Genomic DNA, 13,983 nt, shown 5'->3' on the forward strand with positions numbered 1-13,983 from the left:
GCTCCGTGTCTGACAGCCTTCTCAATCAATGCTGGGTGGCTGAGGGGGAGGAAGAGGAGCGAAGTGCGTGTACCGATCCGTACACAAGCAAGGCTGGGGAGAAGCTACAGCACACTAGCTAAGGGACAGAACCGTCTTCCTTTCTCAATATTTTCCTTGAAAGAAACAGTCTCGTCCTGCCCTCCCTGTTAAACCCGATCCCTTGGGGGCAGGGGTTAAGGTGGGCCCTTTCGGGGCTGTTACGAAATACATTGAACCTTGAACCGAATCAATGGGAACGCTTTTCCAAAACAGGGCACAAAATCATACACCTTCCTGCTGATATTTTTCTGCTCCGTTACATGTATTTTACAGGGCATCCAGCGCTTCCCAGCTGATGTCTGCGATGCTGCCCCAGGGCTAAGAATTCCCCCGATGCCCAGCCTCCTTCTTACAGCCCAGTCTATAGAGACAAATGGGAGTCTGGGCCATCCCAGCAAGTGCTGGAGTGTTACTTCTGCACTGAAACGCTCTTGTCTTTAACCAAAATATTCTGGTTTTCAAACTTATTTCAGAAAGAGAAATCACCCGTGGAATTATCCTCACTGGCTTTGGACTATGACAAAACCTTTCATGCCATCGCTGCTTCCCATCTCCCGACATCCCGACTGCTGCAAGCTACACCCGCATGCTGGTTTATAAATGAGAAATTCCAGCGGTCGCATACCATCCTCGGCTTTGCTTCAGGGCTGCAGAGAAGCAGGCTATGTTTAAAAACTACACTGCATTTTAGAAGATTTTAAAATCAGTAAAATGAGCTTCAGTGGTTTAGTGAGCTACTGCCCTTTTCGTACGGAAAGCTAGTTGATCTTTTCTGGGGAAGGTGGTCTGTTGGGTGGTAGGGCTGCCTGGATTGCTGTATTTATCCATTTACATGCATGATTTGGGAATCAATAGCACTCTCACAAGCAGTGAGAGTGAAAAGACTTATTAACAGCCTCCCAAATGAACTTTAGAAGGGCTAGGAAGCGCGTCCTTCTCAGCACAGCTAACTGTTTCACGCACTTCTCACAAATAGGTTTCCGATAACGCTCCAAGCAAGCCAAGCAGGAGCGGAGTGCCTGCCCTGCACCTTGTCCCTCTGCTCAGCCTGCCTTCTCTCAGCTCTTGAAAGCAAAAGCGACAATTCTCCTACTTCTGGTATTAAACATGGAGGGTAAATTTCACTGCCTGACCACGGGAGCTCAGACAGCATCTGCTATACCCCATTTAACTTCCCTCTGTTTGATCTATGTGAGCTTCTTCAGCCATTTCAGCTGCAGTGGAAGGACAGAGATGGGAGCACAAACGTTCATTAATTATGCCCAATGAATTAATTCATTGATCTCTTACTGTATTCAGGGTATTTATTTCCTTCCCCTATTTCCATACTGTCCTATTAATCTCCTAGCAGTCTGCAGCCTCCCATCGGTTTTCACCTGAATTCCTTTTTCTGGTACCAAGGCCTTTATGGAAGAGGAGAGGAGATGACAAAGCCATTTGGGTTACATGAAGTGAGGGCATAGAGGAAAGACCACAATTGTGGGGGAGGAGCTACTGGCCATACCCAGAAATCTCCTCCTGATCCTCTCTGAAGAGAGGAATTTTGGACGGTGGGTGGGGTAACAAACCGAGATCAAACCCAGAAGACCGTGCAAAATACCACAAAAGGGTGGTGTCTTCGCAGTGGAAGTTGTGGGGCTGCGCTGCCTGTGGGGGGAGTGGCGGAGGGCACAGGAACTGCAGGAACCAGGACACTTTTCCGCCAGGGATGCCCTTCGTGGTGCAACACCAACTAGCTGAGCAGCAGAGGCGAGACTGGGGAGGGAAGTAATTTCACCTTAGAGAGAAAAATTTTCCTTTTTCTTTTGGCACTGGAGTAAGGGCTGCGTTCTCCTGCGCTTCCCCTTATTTTTAGCGTCGCTAATATCAGCCATCCTCATTCAAAACACATTTGCTTTTACTCCCTTTCTATTTTAATAGGAAACGTATCTTCTTTTTACTGTTTTGACAGTACCTCGCTGAAGCCATTTATTCTATTCTGTACAAGCTCTCCTACCACATTTATCGCCAAAGTATCTGAGTGCATTAAGCAAAATGACTAACATCTGCCAGGTTATTTTTTCCTCTCGGTCTCCTCAGGAAAAAAAAATAAAAAAGGATGCCATGGTGTCCTATTTTGGTAAGCGGGACTTTTCCCCCGTCCTCTTTTACATATACATTGCTCTATTTTTTTATAGTAGAGAAAACAAAGCCCGAGAAACGTACACTTCAATAACTGGCGACGCATTTATTAATGATGTTTACTTCTTGGTTCATTCCGTATCCTCAGATTTGATCCTGAGACAGTTCTACTTTCTGGCCACAAAGCCGTAGCATCCCTCCACCGACGGGCAGTAATGAAGCCGTCAGCAATGCTCTTCACCCTACTAGGAGGCCTTTGGGCTACGGTGGGCTTGCAACACAGAGGATCAGGCAGGTGAGAACCCTGCACTTGATTTTGTTTTATGGGGAACTTGAGTAGAGCCCAGGATGGTCACTGCTGAGGCGACGCTCTGCAATGTCCTGTGTACTCACTGGAGTTTCTGAAGTGCTGCGAGCTTCCTTCCCAGCTGCATCACGCCGCAGTACTTAACTGGGAGGTGACGAAGGCGTGAATAACTGCAGTCAAGCCATACACCAAAATGGGGCAGAAATGGTAAGAAGCCACTGGGAGATGATGAAAAGCATGACTCAGACCGGTGAGAGCTCAGTGTCAACGCTGCATCCAAAACCACTCCCGCGTTACTGCCTGGACCGATCACTTGTGCATCATCTCCACGCTGTCGGCATCTGAGTGTTTACTGACTGGGGTGGGACCTTGTAAGTGAAGGAACACGCTCCCACTACTGGGGAACAGACGTCCCCCTTCGGAAAGCACTCAACGCCTCGTAGTGTATTATCCTGCCAATTCCTGTATGGAAGGCACTGGGATCCCAGGGTCAAAAGTTTAAGCATGAAGCGACTCCGGAGAATGAGAACAGATGCCTCCCTCCTACCTACTGGGAGGAGGAGACCAATTCATCACTGCAGTAAAACTCTTTCATCTCCGTGCCTTGGCCTGAATTTTGCTGAGCTGTGAATATTAGATTCAGAGAGAAGGACTTGGAGGTGGCCTTTGGCAGCTTCTCTGGACTCTCACAGGAACGGGGAGGTATTGGCCAATAACCCGACGTGCCACAAGTGGGAATCTTCAGGATTTGCCTGACTACTGTGTATTTGAGAGTTAAATAGGTATCTGTGGGGAGTGACAGTGGCATTGATCATACAGCATTGGTCGGTGTAAGTCACTTACCGCCTTTTCACAAGACTGGCAGGATATCAGTCAGATTTATGGGTATTAGGTCCTTTAGGATGTTTAGAGCTTCTTGAAAATGAAAAATTTGGGCTCATGAATGGTATTTGCTAAATATTAGTACAGCAGTGTAAGAAGAGTAAGCTTTGCAGCTTTCAGTATTCAGCTCTAGTGTGGATTATGAGCTCTCTGGGTCGGTGGAATATCTTAATGCCATGGACGACTCCTTGGAGTTGACTTGGCAGATTCAGCGGAGGAAGATAAGAATAACACAGCCTGTGATATGATCACAGCGTGAGCTCTAAGGAGTTTCTTAATTTCATCCTCCCTTTATCAGCCTCTGCTATCAGTATTGAAGTTTCCAATAGGACGTCAGCAAGCCAGAGAGCGGTGAAGAGAGGAGGATCATTCGAGTCTGCTGCTGCAAGCCAAGATGCAGCAGTAACCACCAGGTCCTCCTCCCATCAGGGTGAAGCACTGCTGTCTATTAGGTTTTGGAACTTCGTCAGCGTTCCTGAATCGTTGACTGAATCAGGATTACTGATATTTCTTGTTGCCAGGGAGTTAAAAGATAATATGTGCTGCCTGAAGGCTGTGGGGGACTAAGAGCAAGATCTCAATTTTCCTGGCCTTGTAGTCTAGAAGATAAGGTTTTCTTTCAGCCGTTTGAGGATTTTGTGTCCTGCCATAACTTATTTCTGTTCAGTGCTTACAGTTAAGAAACAACTCTCCTAAACACTCCATTCCGAACAATCAAGGATTCGCCTGAACCTCAACCACAGAGATTGAATCTAGAATCTAGGGGAGGGTTGCTGAACCTGACCTCGCTGTAGAGTTTCACTGGGTTTAACCCTCTTGCATGTCGGACTCTTGATCAGGTTTCTTACACGTGACTCTCGGACCAAGGCAGCACACGGGGTGGAGGGGGGAGAAATCATTTTGCTTCTTACTTACTGCTCCTGCAAGCTATCGAAATGCTACAAATGGTTTTGCAGCCCAAATTTTGTGAAAGGTATTGGCATGTTTTGAGAGGCCTAGAAAAAAAATTGTAAAGATGTTTGAAGAGCAAAGAAAATGCCACGTATAATGAAGAGTTTGATCTACTTGGCTTATCAAAAAGTGGATTAAGCAGTGACTTGATTAGCATGTAAAAGGCTGTAAGTTTTTGGGTTAGCAGGGGAGGGCGTAAGAACGACTGTTTGAAAGCTGAAGTCAGACAAGTTCAAATCGGAGTCTTAAGTACATATTTTATTGTTGTCAGTGAGCAACCAGAGGAACAGACTGCTAAGTGGTGACCTCTCTGTCCTATCTTCTGACCCAGGCTGGGTGACTTTGGGAGATAAGCTTTAGTCAAATACAGTCCTGAGCAGGAGGAAACTGGCGAAATGTAATGGCCCATGAAGTACAGAAGGTCAGCCTGGATGTAGCGCTGGTCTAGCTTGCCTCTTTTGGAGGCAACTGGGACCTGCACGGCTTATTCTTTCCCAAAACCACATCCTTCACATGACAAAAATGAAGGTGGTGTTCTCATCCTTACCCTAAGGGTGAGGCTTAGGGCAGGCAACGCCTGTGTAGTGGTGCAGACCGGTAGGTGTCCATCCATGTTGGGCAGTGCATGGGGCCATCAGCCACCCCAGCACTTGGGGCCACGCCGACCAGGGCTTGCAGAGGCTGGCAGCTCCCTCTCAAGCAGGGCTCCTGCACGCACTGCCACACAGGCCGCTTTGGCCACTGTGGCTTTGCACGGGGGCAAGCCGTCCCTGGACAGCCGAGTAGTAACGCGCTATGGCACCAAGCGGCCTTCCTCTGCAGGAACGGGAGGTGGGCACGGAGGCAAGAGCCCAGCTGGCTGCTCTGCAAGGGGATGGCTCCCGTTTCTGCCAAAACTCAGCTGGAGTCCCTGTTGCCCCAGCCCCTGGTGTCTTGCTTTTGTGTGAGACAACACAGTTCAGCTCCTGTGACCAAACAGAAGCATCCTCAGTTCCACATCCAACCACAACGCTGGGAAGAGTTGTCCAATATAGTGGTGCACGTCTTCCTTTTTTTGGGCTTCAGACTGGACAGGCTAGTAAATGTCTACAAGCGGTATTTTATTGACAGAGGAAAGGATGAGGTGATAAGCGATAATGGTGCAAAACGCTCTAGAGAAATGCTTTCCAGTTGCTTTAAAAATTTTGGCAGTACAGCATCGTGTATTCATGGAAGTTGCCTTTTCTTCCGTACCCTTGTTTGCAACATGAAGTAATGAAGGAAATACCCAAAATCGTCATTTGAATTACCACTGTTAGCAGTCTTACACTTTTTTTACGGTACATGTACAGAAATAAATTTGCCTTTATTGGGGTGGGGAAATGAACTTTTGTTGATAATTAGTTTTATTTTGTGTATGCTAAAAAGCAACTTCTGTATATTATAGAAATCTATTAAGCAGCTATTAACTCTTAGCTTTACCACAACGTAACTGACCAGCTATACAGCCAATCTTTTTTCCCTCTTTATGTAGTACAAAACTTTCATTCAATATTGTTCTTTTACACTGCACTGCATAAAGGCTGGTTTATCAAGACCTGGTATGGTCTGTACTGGGGGTCTGTGGGATACGAAGCTATGGGATGGTACTTGAGCAAGAACGACAACACAGCAGCCTTCTGTTCCGCTTTCAGAGGCTGTAGTCATTCATCCCTGGAAAAAATCAAGGGCCTGTGTGTCATCCACAAATAGCAAGATTAACTCTTAATTCAAAAGGTTTTATAATGAATACACTTGGGTTTTGTATTCTGGATTCTGAGGTTTTGGGAGTCGGAGCGGGTTCTTTTAGCCTTTTAAATGCTGCTCCTCAACCGTGAAGACTAGAAACTTCCTCTTACAAAATGTGAACCAAGTTCTTCACATCTTTACTCCAGAAACTTGGCCTTTGATGAAGACATCAAACACCCAAAGGCCTTGCATCGCTGTTAGGATCAAAGAGAGGTTCCTACCGTAACGAAACCTGATAAAACCAGTTATCCTTATCTCCCACATCACGGGGGTTTGCGGGTGGTGTGACCAGCCAGCGGGGTTAGCGTATGGATATGAGACATTTTGCTGTTGTTAGCTTTAAGGTAAGAGGCTGTTTGTTGGCCAGCCTGGCCAGGCTGTGCCGGCATGGCTTTCCATGGGTGCGCAGTGGTGCGGACCTTCCAGGGGACGTGTGGTGCCTCTGCCGTGGCTGTGCTGGGGTGTCCCCTGCCCCGTGCCTTCGGCTGACAGGTGCTGCGGGCGATGTTTCCGAAGGCAGGTCCTCAAAGCGCCACGAGCTGCTTCCTCGCCTGCTCTGCCGCTACGGATGCAACGATGGAACTGGCTTTCTGCTTTATTCCCGGGCAATTTGCCACAGACCTTCCCTCAAAACTCACCTTTGCCCAGCAGGGCTGTTGGCCAAACCCCGCGAGCGAGGCCCGAAGGGTGCTCGCTGAGGGGGGGGACACGACACCCTCCTGGCTCCCGCGGGCGCGGCTGGGCCCCGGCTCCCCAGGCAGGGCCGGGCCGAAGGCTCCGCAGGGACCCCCCCGGCACTGCCGCCCCCCCTCACCGCGGCCGCTGCGGGTCTGGTGGGCCGCAGCCCCCGCCCGCCGCCTGACGGCCGGCCGGCTGCCGCTTCCCCTCAGGCCGCCCCCGCCCGGCGGACGGGAAGCGGGGCGCTGAGGCGAGCCCGCCCCGCGCCCACAGGGGACGGCGCCGCTCCCGCCCGGCAGCGCGGGGAAGGGAAGGGAAGGGAGGGGAGCGGGGTGCAGCCCAGCCCAGCCGAGCTCAGCCCAGCCCAGCCCAGCCGCCGGCGCAGCCCTGGCAGGTGGTGGCCCCGATAGCTCCGCCGCGCTAAGCCGCCGCCGCTCCCTGCTCGCCCCCCGCTGCCATTGCCGGCGCCGGCTGGGGAGAGCCGGCGGAGCCATGGAGCTCTGAAGAGCGGCGGCTGAGGGGGGAACCGCGCCGCCGCGGGGAGAGCAGCACAGCTCCCGGAGGCTGCCGGCGAAGGTAAGCGCTTCCCCGGCTCCCTGCCCGCCGCTCCGGGCCGGGCGGCAGCGGCGCTGGGCTACCGGCTGCGCCTGGCCGCCGCTCGCCGCCCCCGGCCGCCGCCCGGGGCCGTGTCTCCGTCAGCCCCCGGCGAGGGAGGGAGGGATCCCCCGGGGGTCCGTTAGCCGGCCTGCCGCGGGGCCGGGGCGGCGGGGGGTCCCGGGGGGCGGCCGGGAGCCGCTGGGTGGCCGGGGCCGGGCAGGGGGTGCGCGGCATCGCCACCTGCGCGCAGCAGGTTGGGTTGAGGAAAACATCTTCGTCACTTGTGGGTTGTTTCGGTGGTTTCAGTAAGTTTTGTCGTAGTGAATCACATGGCATTAAGAACTAATAGTTTAAAAACAAAATAAATAATTTTGAGGGGGGGGTGTTTGGCTTTCCAAAGAGGGAAGATGTACTTTAAATGATGTTGTGGGTTTTTTTTTCCCTAAATTATTTTCTTCCATTTTTTTCCAAATTTCTGTCAGAATTACTCATTTTGGGCTGGTTAAGGCTGTCTTGTCGCAGCATCACACCTGGGAGTCGTGTTCCCCCCGCGGTGGTACCGCCTCTGCGAGGGGCCAGCCATCGGCTGGACCACCCGCTCATCCTTCCCGCTTCTTCTCGGGTCAGCCCTCCCAACGCGAATTTCTCGGTGACATTTTCTCTTCCAGGCATCACAGCGATGCATCATGTTCGTTAACATGTGGTTTGAGTCAGTTGTTTGGTGGGGGTTTTTTTTTTTTTTTTTTTCCTTCTGATTCTCCTTTTCTCACTTGGGCGCCTGGTGGGAGTTTAGAGAGGATCTGGAAGTAAGTTGAGTGTTTCCTCTGCGGAGCTCCACGTCAGCTCCGAGGGGTGCCGGGCAGGAGAGCAGAGAGTGGTGCTCCCTTCACCTCCCTAGGTGAAGGTTGAGGAGCAATAAATCGGTTCTGATAGACAACCAGCTATTTACTTGAAGCCTGTCAGGGTGGAACGTAGCCACGGAGGTAAGGAGTTGTTTTCTGTGGTGCTCAGCAGTAGAAAATATCCCAAGAGGTCACCTGCACCAAAGAGAGAATTCCTGATAGATTTGTAAGTTGTCTTAACAGCAGAATTAGTGCAATGCTTTTTGTTTTTTTCCTCTGAAATTCTGATGTCCAGACAAAGCAGCAGTGAATAAGTTGAATAATTGCATTTGCGTGTTTTAAATCCACTGAAACAGAGAACTTTTTTTATACCACTTTGAGAGAGACACTTGCGTGCTGCATCCCTCACTGTTGGCTCCAGAGATGGTGACCAGATTGTAAACAAATCTCTGACTTACAAGTCGTCTAGAATCTAAAGCTTTTTAGTACAAAGGGTGCTTTTCTAGTACGCTGTTCAGTAAACTGGCTGCATATAGCAGGTTATTCATAGTAATTATCTGCTTCTCTTGTCATTTCATCTATTTTAATATGTTGCCATGTGCCTGCTGATGTACTCCAGGTACACCTATATCTTATTTTATTCTTATCTTTAGACATTTTAGATTCCAGTAAACCATTTTTACTGTAATGCTTAAACATGGTCCCGAAGTAAGATTCAGCCTTGTTGGCTGCTTCTTCCAAAAACATATTCAGGTTGAATTTGCATACAGGTGGAAAAATTCAAGCCAAGCCTACTGTGTGTCATGGAGATAAGTGGTATACCAAATCCTGATCCATATTTATAGGTAGGACCCTTTTCTCATTTTCTGGTAGTAAACAGCGCGCTACCTTCTGCAAATACAGCCTCTCCTCTTCCTAGCTGGGTTGCAAAAACTCTTCATTGATCTTTGTGCCTTCTGGTTACTGTAGTTTCCTTATTCACAGTTACTTTTGCACCAGTATGTGCCTTTGTATATTTGATGAAAATCTCACTGTCCAAACCATTTCCCACACCTGTTGGTCTGACCTTGCTGAACGGACCCATCAGATCCTTCTGCTGCTGCCTCTCTTGCTGCTGTGAAGTACCGTGAAGGTGCTACAGAGAGTTGTCCTGCTTTGTTCGTCGTCTTCCCTCTCGCTTTTCCGGGCGTTCACCAGCCACTCCGTTTGCCCAGCGCTGACAGCTGTGTGTCCCAGACCTTCCTGGTCTTCCCCAACCACCCCTGTACGTACTTCCCGGCTCTGCCCACCTCACGCGGAGGCCTCTCCTTATTCACCATTCAAATCCTTGCTCAAGAGTCTGACTTATCTATCGGGAAGCTTAGAACAGATTAGCTGACTAATCGTCTCTGCGAACAGTAGTCTTGTTTAAAAAGTCATTACAATCAGCTACCTTGCATTTCCATATTTGAAATAGGTAGCCATGGGTAGATTTGTAAAATCCTTCCTAAAATGACAGTTTTAAATGCTGACAGGTTGGGCCAGTTGGGGTGATTTGTTTTACCCAAACAACCCTGCCCTGGAGTGATCCAAGCTGTCCCGGTATAGATGTGGGTAGTTCTTGTGCGTTGAGAGAAATAGTGACAAAATGGTGTGCAGAGATACCTTTATTTGTTTAAATTAAATGTCTATTATGTAGGAAATAAAGCATGTAAATCTTTACATCAGTTCCATCAGTAAATGAAATTGTACAGTTATGGCAGTAGGATAAATATAGCCTTAGCAGATGGAAAAAAATATTAGAAAGGCGTAGAACGGATGACGATGTGAAAGAACTCCCCAAAACCTGAAGGCTATTGCAAATGAATGTGTGTCTACAGGCATTAAATATTGTTTCTGAAGCAAAAGGATATTAATCTGATGTTACTACTCATGCTCTGGTGTTCCGTGTCGTCCCCCCCCCATCGTATTTCTCTTAGTTTAGAGAATTAAAATAATTTGTCAGCCTCACTTTCAGATTCTTGCTGCTGCAATGTTTTGGTTTCAGGCAATGCAGAGGAATGGTTACTTAGCTGGTTTAGGTAAAACATGTTAGCTGAATTTCTTTAATTATGAAAATATTTTTCGTCTTCAAAAACTTGTTTGTACAATAAAAGGACAAATTGATAGTATCACGTTGCTTGCTAAAAACATGCATGAAAGGCCTGTTTCTCTTTGCGGTTAGTGCCGTTCTGTGAGTGTAAAATGCCACCGGTTCTGTTCATCTGGAAGCCCTACGTGCCATTACATCTCAAATAGTTTAAGTGTATATCCCTGATTCAGGTTAACATATGTTAAGAGAGTGTGATGAATGGTACAGAGAAGGTAAATCAAGAACTTTTTTCCTGATCATACATACAAGAACAAGTACACATGCAATGAAATTGAAAAATTCAAGACTGTTAATTTTTTTTTTTTCATTAGATGTATAAATAGACTGAGGGACTATTTGCCAGGGCGTTCTTGATGCACAGAACTTGGCTAGATCCAAGATAATTTCTGTAAATCACAGAAATATCCAGAAGTGTGAAAAACTGTGCAAATACTAAAAAGACAATTTTGGAGAGCTGCAGAAAAGATGTAAATGTTTATCCTTCATAGCTTAAGCCAGTCTCTGAGAAATAAGGCTTGGAGGAAACTTTCTAGGAGAGCAGATTATTCTACGTCTGCCTACAGTGGAATTTCTTGCACTTTCTGTTGAAGCATCTGGCGTTACTGTCAGTGATGAGAAAATAGATTAGCGGATGATGATGGATTAGATCTGGGGCTATTCAGATGCTTATAAAGTGTAATTCTGTAAGTGCGTGTGTGCCCTCTGAGTTTGGCACTTCCTCATGTTTGTGCATTTACCAATACACTTTGTTTATTTTATTAATAAGTCAAGGGAAGAAGATCCAGAAAATTCCCCTGTGGTTGTCTTTGCTTCTTCTCTTTCTGTCTGTGTGGGTTTTTTGTGTGTGTGGTTTGTGAGATTTTTTTTCCTCCCCTCCATCCATCTCTCTTTCCCGAATATTCTCGCCTTTTGGAAGCCAAGCAAGGAGCGTTATGTATATTTTTGCCAGTGGAGAATGAGGAGACGAGTGGAACCAAAAGCTATGTCTTGGGCCGGGTAGCGCTTTGTGCATGTGGTGGTATTTGACTGCTTCTTTCAACAGATGCCTTCTCTTTCACCCGCAGACAGGTGGCCAGCAGGTGGGGAGAGGGGAGGGAAGATGTCTCATTATGGGGGAAGTGTTATCAGGTGTGGGTAGGACACTGATAATCTCCCTGAGGGCAACCAGGGTTGCTTATTGCTGGTGGGGTATAGCCATGAACCCAAGCTATGACAAACCGAGACGGAGGATCTGGAGGCGTCTGTGCAGGTTCAGGGCCTGGAAGAATTAAGGACAGTCTTGGTGGCACTGAAAATGTAGGCTGGGAATTGGGACAGTGTAGACCAAAAGTATTGTATAGACTGAGTTGTTTTATAGAGAAAAAAAAAAGGTAGCTTGTCTGGGGTAGAATTATAAAGCTTGGTACCTTATGGGCTGAACATCTTTACTGTTAAATCGTTATAAGAGTTGAGAGACGGGTAAGAGTTGGTGCTAGCACAAACAAATGGTTTATGATGGGCTGTGGCACAGTGAAATGAGGCTGGATTGGATTTGGCGTTTGGGCTGAGGATGACGTGGGTGGGTGATATGGAGTTACTGTTGGTTTATGTGAAGTTACTGTAGATTTTGGTGGGGTGGAAGTAGCTGAGAGTTCAGTGCAACATGACATAAAAAGCCACTGGAAAAGGGATGAGGTCTGTCATGAGCTTAGGTGTTTTTCTCCACGTGTAGAAATGCTACATGTAGTAGTGTGACTAAAATTAGTGTTAGGGATTGGCAAGCTGTGGGCTGATGACTTTTTCTTTCTGTAGCGCCACTGAGGGCTGATACTAACAGGGGGAAATGTGTTGAAGGGTAAGTCTTGACTAGATGGTGGTTAAAGCCACAGATAGGGCTAGGGTTGAGTTTCTGAGCTTGGATTTGGAAATGGGAGCAGCAAACACACTAAGAAATATGCTAAATCGTGGTCCTTAAACTGTGATAGCCAGAGCCAAGTAGGCAAATGTCTTTTGATGGGCTCTGAAGATGAGCAGCCTTCCTGAGCTGGAGCTAAGATCCAGGTTTCCATTAAAACTTGCTATGCTTAGATGTTTCCTGCTAGGCTGTCACCCTTGCTACCTGCAATGTAGGGACTGCTTTCCTGTCCCAGCAGCTGGAGTCAGCTCTAAGGTTTTTTGAGCCTTCACTCCATGAAGGATTCCGTCCAACCCTTGGTGTAGCCATGCTGACCCTGCCTTCCAGTAAACCAAGCCATTTGTCCCTTGCCTGGCTGGCTTTAGCCCTAGAGATAAACGTAGATGTTCCTTTCAGAGACCCAAATCAAAAGTTTAATTAGAACAGCCCTACCCCTGTGGGACGTTCACTGTCCAACATTAAACATAGCGTGTCAGCGCCTTTTGTGCCCGACACCAGAGGTTCCTTCAAACCAGGCTGTGGAGGCCGTCCTGGGGAAGCAAGAGCCCAAGGAACGTCCTGTCTGGGCATGTACAGGAAGGGTGAACTTGACCAAAAAGGGCTGCAAGCTTCATGAATTTTTGTATCGTTGAAAACTTTGAAACCTTATTACTACTCTTTGGAGATATTTCTCCCTCTCTTTGCATTCTGTTCTCTGAAAATGAAAGCACTAAGCTGATTGAGTCTTTTTAAGTTTCTCTTTATAACTGGAACGCTGGTTAATTCAGAGGACCTTTCCTCCTCAAAATCCTCTGTGATTTTGCTGTTGGTTGACCAAGAAGTCTTGCAGCGGTTCTGTTTCCTGTGGGCTGTAGGTAATTTGATGAAATAGCAGTATTTCAGTGTATTATGTACTTCATCATATCTTAAATGAGTTTCTGATAGCAGAAAAGCAGCGGAAGCCCCCAGCATCCTTTGCAATGCATGGGAGAAGTTGAGGTGACTGATGTTCTCTTTGTTTCTTGCCTAGAAGAGGATGGAAAACCTCCTCAGCAGTTTCGCGTTGTGTTGAAGGTCTCGGCCACAGTTCAATGGGAGTACGAGGATGCGAACTGTTAGATGGCATTTTTGAGAAAAACTTTGGATGTCAGTTGCTGAAATGCACTTCACTTGCAAACAGCTGCCTGTTGAGAACATTAAACTGACCTGGCTTAGCTGCTAAACAGTTAACACATACTCATTTTCTCTGTAATTATTTGCAGCATAGCTGATAATACCCTACTTTTGACCTGATTATAGGCAGCAGATTTTGCAGGGAACAGCAGCTATTTGTGGTAAAATGTGTGCCGTCCAAGCATGAAGTGTTAGTGAGCAACGGCAGAACTAGAATGACTACAGTTAAGACATAACAGGTAACAAAAGGTTGAGTAAAAGGGTAACCAGGCAGCAGGTGCTAATGCTTTTTTTTTTATCAAATACTTTTCAACTTGAACGAACTAGGAGAGGGATTGCTGGTGTGAAGTTTGCAATGAAAGAATTATTTTGCACAAGATATTCAAGGCGTCTGTTGTAGAAGAACGCAGAGAGCAGGAGCTCTGTTCTACAAGTAGAGAGGTAGGGAGAGAGAGACGGGGAAAAAGAGGTCATCTAAAATAAATTCAAGGAAACAATATGGTCTTGAAGTCTACAGAGAGCTGGGAAACGGCAGGGTGAGGAGCAGCTAACAAGCTGATGCCGTAGGGTGGCTTTGTAA

General features: G+C 47.5%; 1 protein-coding gene across 4 annotated transcripts in view; it reads left to right on the top strand.

The window, feature by feature from the left end:
• Positions 1-7,055: 7,055 nt before the first annotated feature.
• The window catches only part of PDE4B (phosphodiesterase 4B), a 219,712-nt gene continuing 212,784 nt past the window's right edge, over positions 7,056-13,983 (top strand). The window contains exon 1 of one of the 4 annotated variants that reach the window (XM_074598310.1): positions 7,056-7,363. The gene's annotated coding sequence lies outside the window, so the exon portion shown is untranslated. The remainder of the gene's footprint in view (positions 7,364-13,983) is intronic. The other 3 variants (XM_074598309.1, XM_074598317.1, XM_074598311.1) reach the window with 3 other exon arrangements.

Source organism: Larus michahellis, chromosome 8, assembly GCF_964199755.1.
Source record: "Larus michahellis chromosome 8, bLarMic1.1, whole genome shotgun sequence".
Lineage (NCBI taxonomy): Eukaryota > Metazoa > Chordata > Aves > Charadriiformes > Laridae > Larus > Larus michahellis.